Source organism: Hipposideros armiger, unplaced genomic scaffold (genome assembly GCF_001890085.2).
Source record: "Hipposideros armiger isolate ML-2016 unplaced genomic scaffold, ASM189008v1 scaffold_93, whole genome shotgun sequence".
Taxonomy (NCBI): domain Eukaryota; kingdom Metazoa; phylum Chordata; class Mammalia; order Chiroptera; family Hipposideridae; genus Hipposideros; species Hipposideros armiger.
The window spans coordinates 2,728,902-2,736,493 of NW_017731443.1; the positions used below are offsets into that span (position 1 = coordinate 2,728,902).

Consider the following 7,592-nt stretch of genomic DNA (forward strand, 5'->3'; position numbering starts at 1 on the left):
GAGAGAGAGAGAGAGAGAGAGAGAGAGAGAGAGAATATCTGTGTGTGGTGTGTTGGAAGGGGGCTTCTCTGTGCGAATATAAATGACACAGTGAACAAGAATGGAGCAGGGGTTCTCACTGGGGGTGATTTTGCCCCCAGGGGACATCTGGCAATGTCTAGAGACATTTTTGGTTCTTATACTGAGGGGAGGTGATACTGGCGTCTAGTGGGTAGCGCCCAGGGATGCTGCTAACATCCTACAGTGCACAGGATGTGGTCCCCCACAGAGAATTACCAATGTTGACAGTATCGAGGTCGGGGGGAGCCCTGATCTAGAGCAGTGTCCCAAAGTGGGGTCCTCAGATGAGCAGCATTAGCACCACCTGGGAACTTGTTGGAAATGCATGTTCTTGGCCCCACCCCAGACCTACTGAATCAAACACTCCGGGGGGTGGGCCCAGGAGACCTGTGTGTTTAATGCACCGTCCAGGTAATGCTAAAGCACACTCCAATTTGAGAACCATGGATCTAAGAATACACGTTGAATCTCTGGTTGGGGGAACGGTGACTTTTTTTTTTAATTGGGGGAAGGGGAACAGACAAGTTGCTGTCATTTTGTTCTTCAGTCTAGTTGTGGAGGATGGAACGGTGACTTTTATGTTTTCCTTTTCCTCTCTATTTTCTAAAATCTCTGTATTTAAGTAGGTATTACCTGTGCGATCAAACTATAATCTAAGGTCTTAATTAACCAGTGATGCTAAGGTTTCCTTGTCAGGGAAGAAAGAGAACACAGGTCCCAAGACCAGAATGTAAATCCTGGCTCAGTTTAACAAATAAGCCGTGTGACATTGAACGAGTGAAGCACTCGAGGCTTGGCTTCCTCACCTTGGAAATAGGCATGAGAATAGTCCCTCTTTCTCAAGTTTACTGAGGGGAAGAGATGACATATTCCAGACAAAAGCACCCAGAGCTCTCCTGGGTTTGGGGGAAGCGATCAGTAGGTTCCCTGCTCCTGAGGTGGTGTGAACAGTAGGTGGCTGGCGACAGGAAGGGTTCATGACGAGGAGGGGAGCTGCCACACCACCCACACGAGGACATGGCTGCTACATGGAGGCAGCTGGGTTTTGTTCTACTGTATTTCTGGTTCCCGAGTCTAGGGAGGAAGCCAGGCATTTCTGCTCTTGCTCTGGGAGGCCATTCTGATTGGGCCAGAGCTGAAGTTTTTCCCAAATAATCTCTTTTTGGAAAAACCCAAACACGAGGAGACTGTGCTGGGAGTCCTAGAGGGGCGGGGAGAGGAAGGCCAAGTTCTCCAGAGCCAGGGAAGGGCAGCACCCCCAGGTCCCACAGGAAGTGAGCTTCCAGGGTTTCTGACTCACTGAACCCAAGGAAGGGATGGCCATGCTGTCCAGAGAGAGGCTGCGCCCTGACCCCAAGGGGCCACAGAAACCACAGGACTCCAGGAGACCATAAGGCATGGCAAAGGGCATCTCCATGGTGACTGTGTAGACCAGAGATGGGTCCCCAAAACTGGGAGCTGCGCAAGGTCCCTGTGGCAGGGCTTGGAGAGGAGAACCCATTGATGGCTGGGACTTTTTTCCCTCCCTGTCCAGGGTCAGGCTTAACTGGGTGTAAATGATCCTGTCAGGGTTGACACCAATTTAAGATTGTGAAATACTGGTTCTTCCCTGTTACCACATGCACCTCATCTTCTGAGAGAGGAATCATTGTACCCATTTTACAGGTGACAAACTGAGACTCACAGAGGCAGGTACCTCACAGAGCAGGCCCCTGCCTGAGCATAACCCCCAGGCTGTTCCACCTCCAGCGTCAAGGAGAACACACCTGGGGTGACACTTCATACCCAGCTTCTCCCACACCACCCTTGGTGGCCCCTCACCCATCCAAGGCCTCCCATGGAGCTCCCGGAGCCTTCAGCCCTTCCCAAAAAGATGCCATTTGCAGAGAGGTAAGGACAAGTGAAAATGGCCCCAAAGCACCCCACCCACACGGCAAGGCCATACTCAGGGCTGTGCTTCCCCAGAAGAGGAGAACCAATAAGGTGGCAGATTTCTAGGTACCAAAAGATTTTTGTCTTCCATCTGTAATAGGGAGTGGGGGCTGGGAAGGTTGTGGAAGCAGGAAAACCAATCAGCAAGCCAGCACAGACAGTCCAAAGGAAGACAGCCCTCAGCAGGCCCAGGATCCCACATCCAGGGCGGAGACAACCCTGCCCTCATGTGAACCAGACCATATGGACAAGAACCTCCCTCAGCCCACACTGGACCCCTGCCTTCTAACCAGAGAGCTTGGACGGCACAGTCACGGTAGGAGATGACGTCCCCTCCCACGTCCACGAGAGCCCATTTTGCTCAGGCAACACCACTTACATGTTCACGTGTGTTCAGCCACTTTTTCTGGTGACATTTTGTTTAGGAGCATTTCATCCATGGACCCACTGAACTGGATGCTGTTGGATATCATTCTAGAACAAATGACATCTGCCCTGCACCAAGGAAATGTCATATTCAGGCCAGCCCCACCGGCTGGCAGTTACTGCGCCCACACTTACATGAACGTATGTGCAGGCCAGGTCTACAGCAGCCAGGTCTCAGTGTCCTCGTCCCCACCTGCTGCCACACTCTGGTGTCTATCCAAGTCTCAGTCAGAACGCTGGGGTATGACAGTAGTAGGCCCTTTATACATATCATGGGTCAACTGAAAAAGTCAAATGCACCAGTTAGAGGCGAATAGTAAAATGCCAGGTTATGCCCGTCACCAGACAGTCGCCCAGCAAAAGGGAACCTTGGCAACACAGACGGGTTGGGGCCAATTTTACAGGTAGACAGCAGGGGGCGCGTTGGGCGACCTTGAATAAGGGACCCAACATTGCTGGGCTTCCATTACTACATCTGTAAAACGCATAGAAGACAGCGTCCCCTTTGGGAGTTCTGGTAAGGGTTTCAGAGAGTAAGTGCCCGCAGCTCTAAGCCTGCCCTGTGTCGTGCCTGGCACAAAATAAGCATTCATTAGATGTTGGCTCCTGATGGCCCCAGGCGGATCTTGCACCTGGGCCCCCCCAGACTTCTGTGTCTGATCACCAGACACAGGGTCGTTGCCCATTTTCTTTCTGGAGGATTCAGGACTCCGGCTTGCCATCTCTCTGCCTCAGGGCCCTACAGGGCCTTCAATCTCGAATCCTCACAGGTGAAGTCCCAGACAGGCTCTGAGCAAAGGCATCCTGTCCCTCAGAGCTCCAGGGAAGACAATTTCCTGTGTAGCCCTTCCCCCAAAACTAGGCTCTTCTGAGCCTAGAGATTTGGGGTGAGGGGTGTGTCTTTGAGAGGAAGGGGAGGTCACATGACAGGAAGCCAGACCCGGCCCAGGAGGCAGCCACTCCTACAGTCTTTCTGAGCCCATTGTCTTCTCCCCTTAGGACCCATTTCAGTGTCTGCTCAAGCATCTGCCGGCTTAGAAGATGACAGCATCTGACTTTTATCAGGACAAAGAAAGAATGATCCCCAGAGGGCCTGATGATTACCTTGTGGTTTCCTTGGAAACCAAGTCCCCGGCTTACCTTCTTCAGGCTTCTTCTCTCTCTCCTGCCTTGATCTGGACCACGAATCCAAGAAAGGCCAGGTCACCGCTGTAAAAGGGGGGCCACCAATGAAGAGGAAAGAACTCCACAATTTCTCTGTCTTTCATGTAAGGTCCATTCTTCAGGGTCACTAGGAACCTGAGTTGCTGAGGGAAATAAATGTGGGAGGAATAATAGAATTAGAAAAGCACCATTTTGTAACTTCTAGTAAAAGAATTGATTCAGCCAATGATCACCAATTGTTAATACATTCAGAGGAAAAGTTGATGGGTATTCCAGTCAATAACAAGCCACCCCAAGCACAGAGGCTAACAAAAGCCATTTCATATGCTGTCCCACCGTCAGAGTCAACCAGGCTCGCTGGGTAGAGCTCACTTGGGGTCTCTCAGACAGTTGCGATCAGATGGAGGCTGGGGCTGGAGTCATCTAATCATCAGCGCCACCCTTCATTCTCATATCTGATGCCTCCGCTGAATGACGGGAACAGTGGGGATGGGATGGGGCATCTCTCTCTCATCTTGTGACCTCTCCACATGGCTGGCTAGCTTGGGCTTCCTCACAGCATGGCGGTCTCAGGATAGTCAGACCTCTTGCGTGGCAGCTGGATTCCCCCAGAATGAGAGTTCTGAAAGACTATGGGGAAAGCTACAGCCTTCTTATGACCTAGCCTCAGAAATCTGTGTCACTCTCGTCACATTCCAGGGAACATCAGATACAAGGGACGGGGACTACATGAGGGCATGAATAGTGGGCACATGGTTTGGTGGAGGAACATCTATGGAGGCTAGCTACCAAATGAGGAACCTTACCACGGAGGGGGCAGGCTGTCAGCATCAGAACCCACAAATCATTTTTAGAGTCACTAGAAGAGGGACAAGCTGACTGTGTGTGCCTCCTAATATGGTGCATTGGGAAGCCCCGACACCATCCATGGAGTATTCTTGTCAAAAGAAAAATTAAGCCTAATTCTAACTGCACCTCTAAGGCTAACGTGCATTTGCGGGAAGTACAGAGGTAAGAGGTAAGCAATACTGTGAGGAAGCAACCAGAGGAATCCAGAACATGGAATGAGCCTCAGGAGAAATGACAAGGTCTCTACAATAAGTCAATGGCATTAAATTAAAAAAAGAAGAGAGAGGGGGCCGGCCGAGAGGTGCGTTGGTTAGGAGTTGGCTTGGGACGCCAGCTCTGAGAAGCAGGGCCCCTGTTCAGATCCCACATGAGGGCCAGTGACGCTGCGCCCTCTACAGCTAAGATGGTGAACAACAGCTCAACCTGGAGCTGGGCTGCCGTGAGTCGCTGGCAACGGCATAGGTTGCAGTGAGGCTGGCCGGCAGGGGGTGTGAGCTTTCATGAGCTGCCTGTGAGCTGCCGTGAGCAGCTGTCCAATGGCCGGCGAGCGACTGCCTCACCCGGGAAGAGCGCAATGATAATAACCAACATGGGCCTGTGAAGCGACGTCCTCCACAACTAGACTGAAGAACAAAAAGGACAGCAACTTGTCTGTTCACCTCCTCCAATTCCCCAATAAAATCATTAAAAAAAAAGAGAGAGAAGGGAAGGGAAGGGACGGGTCCTACATTGGAAAGGCCTTAAGAGACCTGAAGACAAAACCCTGCACGCAGGCCTTTTCTGTATCCAACAAACCAACCCTGGTATAAAAAAAGACATTTTTGAGGCAAACAGAGAGATCTGATTATGGTCTGGGTGTTAGGTGATCCCAGCGGGTTATTATTTATTTTGTTAGGTGTGACCATGGCTTTACGGTTATATAAGAGTGTGTGAGTGAGTGAGTGAGTGTGTGTGTGTGTGTGTGTGTGTGTGTTTAGGGAATTACATAGAAGTGAAACCACATTATATTGAGACTTCATTTTAAATACTCCAACAGAAAGACAAATGAAAAGAGGTGGGGGAGAGGAATAGCTGAAGCAAATCTGGTAAAATTTTGCTCATTATCAAATCTAGGTGGGTGATGGACATATGGGCTTTATTGTACAATTCTTTCCACTTGTGTGTATGTGTTAGAAATAGTATAATAAAAAAAAAATTTAAGGGGCGCCGTTGGGAAGGAGGCTTTTATTCCCTACTGCTCCTGACAGCATGGCCTCACACTGGAATCATTTGTCACAGTAAACTCAGCTGCCCAGACCTCATCAAGAACAAATGCAGCCTTTCAAAGTCACCTTTCACAGAGCCGGAGGCCCAGTTTCTAAGCTGTCCTTCCGCCCCTCCTATTGTTAAGTGGGGGCTCTGCTCAGGAAGGTTTTAGCTCTCAGGATTGTCATCCCCAGCATTCTGTCCCCTTTGGGCGGGGCTACACGCAGCATCAAGGAAGGTTTGAAGCAGACAAAGGGAAGAAGTTCAACTACATGGCACGTACAAGCCCACATGTACAGCAGGTCCACCTCCCCCACCCCATCCTCCCCGCAACGAGAGAGAGAGAGAGAGAGAGAGAGAGAGAGAGAGAGAGAGAGAGAGAGAGAGAGAGCAAGAGAGCGCGCGGTGGTCTTTCCTTCTGGTCCACCCACTCCCACAAGCTGTCTCTTCCATAGACTTGGAACCTGCCTATCTTTGAAATTCCCTTTGGATTTCAAGGTCAAGTTCCTCAGATCAACATTTGGGGGCTTCAAGGCATGAGTATATGGCCCCCCATGGGGTCATATGGGCTGACTCAGACCTCCTGGGAAGGAAAGGAGTGCAGAGGGAAGATTGCTGGCCTGGGGGTCAGGAGCACCTCTGGGAGAGCCCCGCTTCTCTGAGCCTCATCACTAAGCCGGGAGCAGGCCTGATGCTGGGCCAAGACCCAGACCTCTGAGATACTGTGAACTGTAAAAGGGTGGGGAGTAAAATATTGAGCACCTGTTCTCCTGGCCAAGGTTGATGGCTCATTTGATGTGCAGCAAAGCACAGCAACTACAAGTCAGTTTGATTTCTCACAGGCAGGTCTGACTCTTATATCCACTTCCTTTCCAAGGAGAACCCAGGCCACACCAATGAATCCCCTGGGAGATGTCATCTGAACCCCGGGTCTCACCTGAGCACATGAGAGATGAAGCTTTACAAAGAAGGCACGTGGGTTCAGGTGCGACAGCACAGAGGGGACTAGTGGTGTATGTGTTCAGCCACAGGAATGCCACGTGCTCAGCCTGGGAAGCCCTTGGTCTCAGAAAAACTCTTCAGAACCACTATGTAATCAAAGAATTCAACCCAAATGAATATACTAAAATTAACCCAAGTTTTCTTCTGTCCCATAATTAACAAGGTTACAGAGTCTCTGGTATACCTGCCTACCTTCCAGCTGGATGATGACATGGGAACACACTTGTGCACACACACTCAGGCACACACAGAGGTCAATGGAAAGACATCAAGCCACCCAGAGAACGAGTTTTTGTAGGTCCCACCAGACAAACCAGGTGCCCTGCCCCATCCTCAGCTGACTAAGCCCACATTCTAAGGACCATCCCATGGATAGTGGGCATTTTCCTGTCCCTCTCATTAGGAAGGAAGGGAAGGCACATCCACAGACTGGTCAAGACTCAAATGACATTAAATACATTAAGTCACATAACCAGGTAGGCAATGTAGCCGGGGGGAAATTCAAAACAGCCAGAATATTCTATTATAGAAACATTTCTTTTCTAAAAAAATATTTTTTTCTAGCTGAAGTTCTTTCAACATGGCAAGATTATAGGGGGTTCTTCTTTTTTCTTGTCTATATTTTCATCCCTTTTTACAATACTCATGTAGAGCTGTTTCCATAGAGACTTCAGCACTGTTACCATTTGGGGCCAGATAATAGTTTGCTTCTGGGAGCTGTCCTGTGCATTGCAGGATGTTTAACAGCATCCCTGGTCTCTACCCACTAGTTGCCATTAACATCCCTCCAATTGTGACAACCAAAAATGTCTCCAGACAGGGCCGGCTGAGTGGCGCGATGGTTAAGAACTGGCTTGGGATGCCAGAGGGCCCCGGTTCAGATCCCACATATGAGGGCCAGTGACACTGCCCTC

The 7,592-nt window shown here is 50.1% G+C and overlaps 1 long non-coding RNA gene across 1 annotated transcript in view; it reads right to left on the reverse strand.

Annotated features, from left to right (window-relative positions):
- LOC109384268 (uncharacterized) overlaps window positions 1–7,592 on the reverse strand; it is an 85,650-nt gene that overhangs the window by 57,333 nt on the left and 20,725 nt on the right. The window contains exons 3-4 of the long non-coding RNA XR_002124373.1: window positions 3,559–3,725; window positions 2,554–2,699 (exon numbers count right to left, since the gene is read on the reverse strand). This is a non-coding gene — a long non-coding RNA (uncharacterized LOC109384268). The remainder of the gene's footprint in view (window positions 1–2,553; window positions 2,700–3,558; window positions 3,726–7,592) is intronic.